The following is an 11,185-nucleotide window of genomic DNA, read 5'->3' on the forward strand; positions in this document are numbered from 1 at the left end:
TTGAACAGGACTTCTCCAACAATCTTAAAAAGATTAAGTCACTCTACGGAATTTCTCTTCGTTCAAGAGTAGTGGTAGAGAATTTATGGTACTGGAACTCTAAGTGTTTGGGTTCAGATCTGACTTTGAATAACTTAAGAGTTCTGAAACTAAGTGAGAAGTGAATAAAGAGATTTGACTCTTTTAAGGTACGAGGTTCTCTCTTTCACTTGCAGAAGAAATAAAAGCTTGTGTTTGACTATTAGGAATTTCTGCTTGAGCTTTGAATGCTTTTGAGAAGTTTGGAATGAATGCTTGAATGCTTGTTTTCTCAGTATTAGTTCTCTTGTTCTTCAATTCTTCAAGAGTGCCTTAAATACTTGTTTGCTAGTGTTGTAGCTGTTGTCAGACAAAATCCAATCGTTGCTCTAGCCGTTGTGAAGTGAGATCAAACAGTTGATTCAAATGGCTTTGGTTGGTAGCTTCATTTAATGCGGACTCAGAAGCAAGTCTATCCTTTAGCCATAAAGAAGATATTTGTCAGCTTGTAGGTGGTGATAGACTTTGGGCTACTTTTCAGACATGAGACAATTTGGAAATTTGATGTTGACGGCTTGTACTTTTCCTCGTTGGTCAGCGTGCCTTTAGCTGAAGCAAATAGTCTTCACGTGATCTGGTTTGAATATGATTCAATTGGTTGCCATTTGATTTGAATGTTGGGCAACTGGTTGCAATTAGACTTTAACTTTGGCGCTCAAAATTTGTCTTCGATAAATCTGACTGATGACATGACATTGAATGATCAGAGACTTGGATCTTGAGTAAGAGTCTGTTCGCCTCACAGAACTATTTTGCAACTTCTGACGCTTTTTCCTTTTTGAAGCTTTTTCCTTTTTGAAATGATGGAACGTTGAAGCATATAACATTTTCTAGAGTTTCTCCTGAAATTAAAATGTTATAGTGAGTTTAATTTCCAGCGAAACTTCTTCTATAAAATTGTTATAATCAAAATAAGATTTTAAAAACGTTATGATGCGTTTGAACTTAACAGAATGAAGAATAAGAGTCTTATATAAGCTTTTAAATAGAGAGGAGTGTAGGTTAAGGAGAATAGTACATTAAGAGGAAAGGTTGAATGAATGCTATGTAGGGTTTTTATTGAATTTAGCCAATCATGAGATGTCACGTAGGCGATGATTGGACCTAGAAAAACCCCTAAATGTATATATTATGGATGAATAATAACAGTTTCTATTTTTCCAAAAAAAATATTATTGGATAATAGACAAGTAATTGTTTTGATATAATATATGATAGAAAATAACGATATGAAATAAAATAAAAATAAAAGAATGAGAGAGGGCCATGAGTTTTTAACCGGGAGAGAAATTTAACATGGATAATAAGTAAATTGTGTTAAAAACTTATAAAAATATTAACATAAAGATTACTTTGCATATTTGAAAAACTTTAAGGAAATAATTAAATAAATACACATTTTTAAACATTAGCAGCTAAGTCACACATGACGAAAACTTCAGGGGAGTAATTTGATTTTTTCCTATAAATTACTACATATTCAGCAAGAACATTGTATGCTAAAAAATAATTTAGAGTTAGATGTGTTTCCGATAAAAAATTGACATGTTTTAATACTAATTTTAATCTTTTTTAAAATTCATTCGGTTTCAATTCTTTTAAAGTACATATTAAACCTCAAAACTTACTATTTATTTTATTTATAAATTACTAAACTAGTGCATATTTAAAAAAATATTATATTTTAAAGTTAAATAAACCAATTGATTAAAATTGTGTTTGATTTTTAATTTAGAAGTCTGTTTGTCACATGAGAATTCGAGATCCACATCCCAACACAACAAATGTGGATGAGATATTCAAGTTTGGCAAAGTGAAACTCAAATCGACTATAAATCAGTCCTTCTGATTAAACTAATTTTATTTTTATTAAAATCTCTAAAACTTTATTTCAAGTCAATTCGTGAGCTAAGGGAATGAAGAGACTTGCAGGGTGAAGGGCCAGGGTTCAAATCCTGACGAATGAACTAATTTACTAACAATTAACAACTAACATTGGCCTATCAAAAAAAAAGTGTAAAAAAAAACTTTACACAACACAAACTTTCCCTAATTTTTAATTTTCTTATATAAGTCAATCAATTTTTAATTGTAACAATTATAGTGTAACACGTTGTGAATTTTATAAGGGGTTGTCTAAATCGCTCATTATAGTAACTTTACCTCACCTTAATAAGCTAGTTGAATTATTTGTAAAATATTTTTTTTGGGTAAATTTCATTCATTGGTGATTGGCTGATTAATTTGCATTGCAAAGTATAGCCACAAAATATTGAAATAAAAATTATTAAAATCTGATTAGTTCAGTACATTTTAGTTTTTATGGGCATGTTTAGTATGCTGTATAGTATAAGGTCTGATAGTATAAAGAGTGATTGTATTAGGTCTGATAGGATAAGGCCTGAAATTTTTTTCATATTATAGTGTTTGGTCATAAACGGTATAATTTGATTGTGATTGTAGTGGTGGTATTTGAAGGTGATAATGATGGCGGTGGTGGTGGATGGTGGTGGTGGCAGTGGTGTTGGTAGTAGTAGCGGTAGTAGCGATGGTGACAATGGTGGAGGGTGGTGGCGACGGTGGTGACAGTGGTTGTGGTAGAGGGTGGTGGCGGCGTCAGTGTAACACCCCAACTTTTGGGGGTCACAATTAGTAACCTATTAAATAAAATGAAATGATTTTACAAAAGGATTTACAAATAAGGGTATATTTTTTTTTTCATTTGTTTTCTAAAACATTTCCAAAACTTGATATGCATATACTTGCCCAAACCCATACATCTAGCCTTAACAAGGCAAGCACTCGTGAGTGACGACGGATGTTCAATACATGTAATATACAATAACGTAATGCCTTAACAGACAACAAGGTTCAGAATGCGATAACACCCTAAGTCCAATATACTTCCTACAATCCCCGCACTGGAGAGTTGCAGAAGAGCAATGCATCGGAACCTACCCAAAGCCAAAGTAAGTTATACAACCATCCCTATAAGCTTTAACCAATAACAGTAAGCTTCTCTACCCAAGGCTCTAGCCTTACATCTAACTATTACTCCTACCAGTCTTCGGTTAATCTACTCACTCCAAAAAGTCATCCCGTAAATCAATTCAATCACCTCCTGACAGCGATCAACAGCTACTCACAGCAACACCTGTTAGGGCCTGGCAGTTTGCCGACCGCCCATACACAAACAAAGCAAACAAGGCAAGAAAGGGTCAACTTCCTAGAGTAATGTAATATAAGTCCTAGCTAGATCTAGCATAGTTAAGTAGCTTGTGAATAATAATTAGACACAGCATAAGTCGATCTCTATCCTTTGAACGTCAAGTCATCAGTCCATCACTCGCCGCCTGGCATTGGTGTATCTTCATTTCTTGCCAGGGCAACACCGCGTCCCACTAATGTAAACGCACGACCCAGGGGTCAATCATCTAACACGATGAAGTGTATACTCTCTAATTAGCAAACAGATAACAGGATCAAGGACTAGCCCCTTAATCGATCCAAGTAATAGGAGTTAAGGTCTAACCTCTTAAGCAAATAACAATTAGTATGACTAAGGTCAATCCTCTAAATCAACTAACACATAATAAGATTAAGGTCCAGCCACTTAAATCCAAGGACAAATAATATGATTAAGGTCCAACCACTTTAATCAAATAGCAAAAATAGGATTAAGGTCCAGCCACTTTAATCCACAAGCAAATAATAGGATTAAGGTCCATCCTCTTTAATCCAATAACGAATAATATGATTAAGGTCATACCCCTTAATCAAGAGTAATTAATAGGATTAAGGTCCCCACCACTTTAATCCAGGGGTGAACAATACGATTAAGGTCCATCCTCTCTAATCGATGGATAAATAATATGATTAATGACAAACCTCTTAATCAAAGAATAATTAATAGGATTAAGGACAAGCCCCTTAATCAAGTCATGCAGGTATGCAAGAGCTAGCAAACCACGATTCGTCCTCACCCGGATACGTGTCTAGCTATGGTTCATGTCTCTATCGTTTTTCCCTAAGGTAAACGTCGGTCCTTTGACCAATCACTTCACACAAGGAGTAGCACCTGCACTTAATGGCGGTTCTACTCATAACGGCTCCTCTTCATGATGTTCACAACTCGAATCATTATCTTTCCTCGAACCTCGAATCTTTGACCCTTCCCATTTTCGAACTCATTTCATATCCTAAGTTTTCCTCAAAATGGGTTATCTTTATTATTCAAAGTGTTCTATTTTGAGTTAATTCATTATGGAATTTATTCTCAAATCAAGTCTTATGCATTCACTTGTTTCAAAATCTAACAAGTCAAAAGATCAATATCATCCCCAAGTTCTCTTTCCTGAGAAAGCCTCGATCCATCATGTCAGCAGTAGCTCAGACCTTCCGTCGGGTCCTACTTGCTAATTCTTATAACACTCCGCATTTACAATCGATATAATCATAAGGTTTTGGCATAACTTCATGTTTATGCACATACCTAATTCAAGAAATAGCAAATGTCTATCCATTAAAAGAAATAAGACTGAAATCTCAGTAAACGGCCGAAGCTTCAGCAGTCAACAGAAGCATAAGCTTCACATATCAATATCATTTAACAATTGCCGATTCTTCGACACCTAAGCATATAGCTAATAGCTAGGAGAGTTGCCCTTACCTTCGCCGATTCTCCTTCTTTTTTTGTCCACACTCAGTTGCTCCAACTTTGAGTTCCAAACTTGAACATTCCAATGCTTTTTGCTCCAACCCTTAAGCAAAACGTACTCACTTAGTCACTAATCACCCAAATTTCAACCACTTAGAAATCTAAGAAAAATATAAATATTTTCTCATAATAGACCCTTAAGTTATCTTTCTAACCATACAAGTTTCATAAGGTTTGAACACTTATGGAATTAATTATAAATCAGATACTACCGCTGTTACAGAATGCAGACAGCATAACAGGGGGTGAATTAAAAGTGAGTTCTGCACTAAACTAGCAATCCTAAAATCCCGAAACTTTCACATATTGGAGCCCTTTAAGTTAGCTTTCAAACAAAAGTGGTTTCACTCAAATTTGACTTATACACAAGGAGTTATGCCCAAAACAGTACAAGCTGTCTGGCCTTACTCGGGCAGGAAATTTTCCCAACTTCCACCTGCAATTCTGACCAGTCCAGGAACCAAAACACTTTGAAATTTACACAACATGTATTTCTATAAGTTAACTTTCATTTGAAATCCTTTTCACTAATTTTGGATCACCACGCTAAAAGATATGCTACCAAAGCCACAAGTTACTCATAATGATGCCAAATGATCACCAATCTAAAAGGAGTGCCTAGTATATCAATACTTAGTCAACAATTTCGACTAGATTACTAATAAGCATGGGCGGATATACCATCCATTGATTCAACTCGGTGAAGGAGAATAAGGATACTGTTGGAGAAAACTCAAGAAGACAATGACAACCAAATTCGGTGGAAGAAGAGTAGGAAAAATCAGTGAAGAACTTACTGAACTAAAGTAAATTAGAGGCATAGAAGAAGACATGAGGCTTTTGAACTTTTGAACTCTCTGATGACAGATTACAAGAAGAACAGAATTTGGGATATTTTCTTCAATGCATACAATTAAACATAGAAAAGAACTTATAGCTGATTCAATTAATCCATCAAGCTATACCAGCAAAAGAATGTCTAAGGCTTCTACAGAGTGCAGTATAATATCTGATGATAAGTATAGAAGATATTTAGCCAGGAGTAAACTATATTTAACAACTACTTTATCAAAATTTAAAGGTCCATAGCTCGTGATAACCTCCAACAAGGGCCAAAAGATGACTGCAATGAATTTGCATAGGCTAGTTTGATTTCGCTTGTTAACTAAAAGCACCTTGATCACAACTGGACTATGATGCCAAAATCATCTCTATCATTTCTAATGTAAGTACTTAAACATAATATAGTGGTTTTTATAAATTATATTTCATCAACATGAGCTTATCCACTACTTATATTACCAATCAATCATTCATTTGTTTCAAGGCCTATCAATTCAAAAGCAAAGTTCACAAAACTTAGATGAGCCTAACATTTTTCTTTTCACGTAGATCTACATCAACCTGTCAAGCTATGATGCAATTAATCATGTGGAAGAAGGAACCCAAACGAAAAGGGACCAATAGAAGCTTAGCTGTGCAAGTTCAATCAAAAAGAGAGAGAGAGAGAAAAGTGGCTTACTGCGTGAAGGAGAAACTTAGTGATGAAGAGGTGCTGCCATGGTTGTAGGTGAGGAAGAAAAGGACATGGTGGTGGTGTGCTGTTGTAAGGTGAATCTCAATTATGCTTCATACTATTCAATTAATACACAAAGATCTGCCTTAAGCTTTAATATGGAATCTCCCATGCTTCTAAAGTTACATTAACATCTGTGTTTTAAATCAAAAATAGGCTATAGATTATGTGCATGGAGCATGGTGTTGCTCAAAGAAAATGAAAGAAGAAGATGCTGCTGCCAGAGAAAGGAAATGAGCGTGAAGGAGAAGAGTGGTAGAATAAGAAGAAGAAAAGGATGGTGAGGTCGGCAGAAGAGAGTGAGAACGTGAAGGGGATTAGGATGATGATTAGATATTTAGAAGATATTTTTAGAATATATTTTATAAATCGGTACGGATTGATTCAGACACTGAAGGATTTAGTTAATAGAGTTAAGAGAAAAATATAGAGATGATATATTATTATCCCAAAAATTATGAGGAGCTTAATGGAATGATAAAATTATAAATTAGGATCACTTTGAGCAAATTAAAATGATCCATAGACAACGAAATGAGTAAGAATTAAGCTAAAGAATAATTGTTAGACAATTAGAACAAATATGACGTTGTCATATTATGCATTTAAGCTAAGTATCCTTCCATAAAAGGTCGATACTTGCTCCGGGTTCATTTTAAATGAGAAAATTGATTAAACGCAGTGTGCTCCGAAATATGCCGCAGAACTGCTTTTTGCAATTGACGTCGGATGAAGAAACTTCATTCTGGAAAAAGATTAGAAACATCGAAATAAATTGGTACACGCGTGTGGAATCTTCGTTTGAAGCTCCTAATAGAAAAACTATTTGTTCAGACTCCTCTCACGCTTACACAACATCTTTGGCGTGAGTCGGAAATTAATTAATTATTCTAATTCAAAAATGTGGGTCTTACAGTCAGCGATGGTGGTGGCAGTGGAGCTAACAATGACGGTATCAACAATGGTGGCAGTGGTGGAACATGGTGGTGGTGGCGTTGACGGTGGTAGTGGTGACTGTAGCGGTAGTGGTGGTGGAGGGCGGTGGCGGCGATGGTGGTAGAGGGTGGTGGCGGCGTTGGTGGAGGGTGGTGGTTGCAGCGGCTGGCGGGTGGTGATGGTGGTAGTAGTAGTGATAACGATTATGGTATCAACGATGGTGGTGGTGGAGCATGGTGGTGGTGGTGATGATGACGTTGGTGGCCGCAGTGGTGGTGGTAGTGGTGACGGCCGTGGTGGTGGAGGGTAGCGGTTGATTAAATATATTCAAGTAGTTTATAGATCGCACTCATACCATGCCTTATCCATCATCTATAGGGTGGATTAAATAATCCATCATTTTAATGTATAAGAGGGGATTGATGTATAAGCTTATGCAATACAATGTGAGTACCAAACAATTGATAAGTCAATAATGTATTGTATAAGCTTATACTATCATGCATAATACGGTGTACCAAACGGGCTCATATTGAAGTCTCTAATATTTTTGCCTTTATTGCATTCATTACTTTTACCCATCATTTTACAAAGTTCTTTTGTTCAAGTAATTGATAATATAATATAACAAGTATTTACATGTCTACAAGTCCAATTAAATGGATTCAAAGGAGAATATGGGATTTAGATTAGATCTCGAACTTTGGGTTCTTTTAAATTTGGTGGTTTACAAGCAATGTTGTGTTGAGTGTCTGTGAAGGGTAAGTTTGAAATCTCGCTTGATGGCAAAATAAGTTGTAAAACGTCAAATTATCCAGTGATAACTTGGAAAATTTCAATTCTGAGGAATTGTAATTTGAAATTTGAAAACAAGTTTGATGCCGAAACAAGTTTTTTGTCTAAGTGTTGTGACTTCTTGACCAACCTTCTGAGAACTTTTTTCGTCTTTTCGAACATGACATGGCTTGACCTGGGATTTCTCGAGACACTATCATAACTTAGCTGCATTTGCGACCTTTCCTGATCACGGCTCCATGTGGTATGTTGCGTTTCGATATCCTCCTTAACCCTTCAAAACTCAAGAGCAACCCATCTCAGGTCTTTTGTCTTGACATCGAACTCCTTATTCTCACTTTTCTGAATTCAAATTTTCGATATCAACAATAATATAATTGTAAATTAATATCTTATAAAAAGTTATTAAACGGAGTAACTGATATTTGATATTATTGAAGAGTGTTTATATTTTATTTCTTTATCAACTATCATATACAATCACAGTCACAACTCACAACTCACAACACAAAGCAATTGGCCTTCTATGCATTAGTTGATTTTGATTGACTTACCTTACTGATCTTCTTGCGCCCGAAGTGTATTGGGTGCAATTCCTTGAATTCGATCTTAATTCTGTGAAATCTCGTTGAGCAATTCTACTTAAAGTGGATTCATTGTATTTCAATAATGCCCCCAATTAATAAGAGTTGAACAAGAGGCATTAATAAGTAATGTTATAAAGCTTCCAGCAAATATTTTTGAAGATATAGATGTGATAGAAAAAGATCATTGCAAAGAGACGTAGACGTATTTAGTGGGAACATGAAAACTAGTGAAGATTGCTGTTAAGCCAAAATTACAAGTATTACAATTCTCGACACCATAGTGCAAAAGTGGTTTCTCGACAGAAAGGGTTTGGCGAAGCCGGCAACTCAGCACACGATGTCCCTCAAAGACAAGTTAGTAAAAGCCATAACTCGACACACTCAGAAGATGAAGAAATCTCGATCATCTTAATGGAAGAGGCAGTTACCGAATAACAAGCAACTACAAGCACGTGCGTACACCCACGATGCCACGAATAGCAACGGTTGCCCACGACTCAGAACCATCCACGTGGCAATAGAGTCACGTGCGCGAAGACCATCGGCTAAACGTGGGGTATGGCGCCAAAATTCAAAGCCCACGAAGCCATCGTGCATCCAAGAAAAACCGCCAAGAACATGGGCAGAAAGAACACTATAAATAGAGGAAGCAGCAGCAGAAGAAGGGGTTCCCAACTAAAAACTCTGAAAATTCACCAAAAGCTCTAAACGTCCGCATCAATGAGACTTCGAGAGCAAAACGTGATGATGGAGGAGTATGTTGCAGAACCAACGCTTTAGTTTCCCTGCATTTCAGTTTGTTGATTTCCAGTTCTTGTGTGTAGCTTGTTTTGTCGAAATTTGCTTTCATGTTATTTTAGTTTGCTTGACTGTTTTGTAATCGACTCATATTCAATAAAGTCCAGTTTCGTTTAAGTTGTTTATTGTTGTCGAGAATACATTCGTTCACACACTACACTTTGGCAAAGCGTTTTCTCAAAAGGACCCCGAATCTAAACTTCCTTTAGTCGAACTAAGAGGATATTTGTTTACCAAAAATCCGTGTAAACAAATTGGCACACCTGGTGGGACCGTTTTTGTGAAAACTAAGTTTTACAGAAGCATTTTGTGTGTTTGGGTTTATTGCATGCTATTTGGTATTTGCTACTTGCCTTGATTGTGATTTATATGCACCTGAGAAGTGGTAAGACTTTGAGTATGGCAAGTAATCGAGGAAGAACCTCCCCTCAAGGATCTAACGTGGGTAATCAGAGTAGCCCTGGGGGAAGTAGCGGTAACAATAATGAAGAAGTTTCTACTGGAATGGGGCATGGCACCAGTATGCCAACCCAGAACGTGGCAATTTCTGCAGTTGCAAAAATGCCTGTATCTACATCAGTACAGGCACAAATCGTTCCAACGATTACGAGGGACATGCCTTATGGTATGCCTACATCTATGATGCAAGGCATACAAGGCACGTATTCGACGTTCCCTGAAAATGTTCCCCCATTCAGCATACCCCCTTTTGGGGCAAATGGAACAATGCTAAACTTGGGAAGTCGAGTTAGTCCCCCTATTCCTGGATCTAGTTCACAAATTTATTTATCTACAGGTATGAATACTGGTTCACTTCAAGCCATTAGGCAGCAAGTAGATGATAGTAACCATGAAATGGTTAACATGCTATCTCGACAGATAGGTGAGCTAATCAACCCTGTGCTCCAAAATAATAATGCCAATAATCAGCATTTGGCACGACAGATGGATCGTTTGGCGACAGCCCTGGGGGCACCAGTCGAAATCCAACCGGCACCAGGGATTAACCAAATCCCGTTGCCTAACCATGTCCCTGCCCCGGTGCGCTATCAGGCGCCGCAACACCAAGAGATGAGGGCAAACCCTTTGTACGAGGCAGTGCAGCCACCATTGCAAAATGTGTATATGGTAAACAGGGAAGAACACGCTGATGGTGTGCTAGAAAGAATTCGACACCAGAACGCTGGGGGGCAACAAAATGTTGCTGCTGTAGTGGAGCAATTGTTGAACCAACATGGTTTCAACGTGGGTTTCGCGAATAGACCCCATTTTGTGTCAGCCTTTACAGAGGAGGTTCTCGAATCAGAACTTCCTCGAGGCTGGAAGGTCCCCAAATTCACTAAGTTCTCGGGGGATTCAGGAGAGTCCACGGTAGAACACATAGCCAGGTACCAAATCGAAGCAGGAGACTTAGCCATCAATGAAAATTTAAAAATGAAGTACTTCCCGAGTTCTTTAACCAAAAATGCATTTACCTGGTTCACCACCCTCGCTCCTAGGTCAGTCCATACATGGGCCCAGTTGGAAAGAATTTTCCATGAACAGTTCTTTAGGGGAGAGTGCAAAGTAAGTTTGAAGGACCTGGCTAGTGTTAAAAGAAAGCCAGCAGAGCCTATTGATGACTACCTAAACAGGTTTAGGATGCTTAAATCTCGATGTTTCACCCATGTCCCTGAACACGAGCTAGTTGTCTTAGCC

The 11,185-nt window shown here is 37.3% G+C and overlaps 1 long non-coding RNA gene across 1 annotated transcript; it reads right to left on the minus strand.

The window, feature by feature from the left end:
* Window positions 1-2,887: 2,887 nt before the first annotated feature.
* On the minus strand, window positions 2,888-6,672 carry LOC130721847 (uncharacterized). Its single transcript, XR_009013671.1, has 3 exons — window positions 6,318-6,672; window positions 4,748-4,838; window positions 2,888-3,242 (listed from the first exon to the last, which is right to left on the minus strand). It is a non-coding gene; the product is annotated as an uncharacterized LOC130721847 (long non-coding RNA).
* Window positions 6,673-11,185: the final 4,513 nt, after the last annotated feature.

The sequence above is a fragment of the Lotus japonicus genome, chromosome 6, assembly GCF_012489685.1.
Source record: "Lotus japonicus ecotype B-129 chromosome 6, LjGifu_v1.2".
NCBI classification, from domain to species: Eukaryota; Viridiplantae; Streptophyta; class Magnoliopsida; order Fabales; family Fabaceae; genus Lotus; species Lotus japonicus.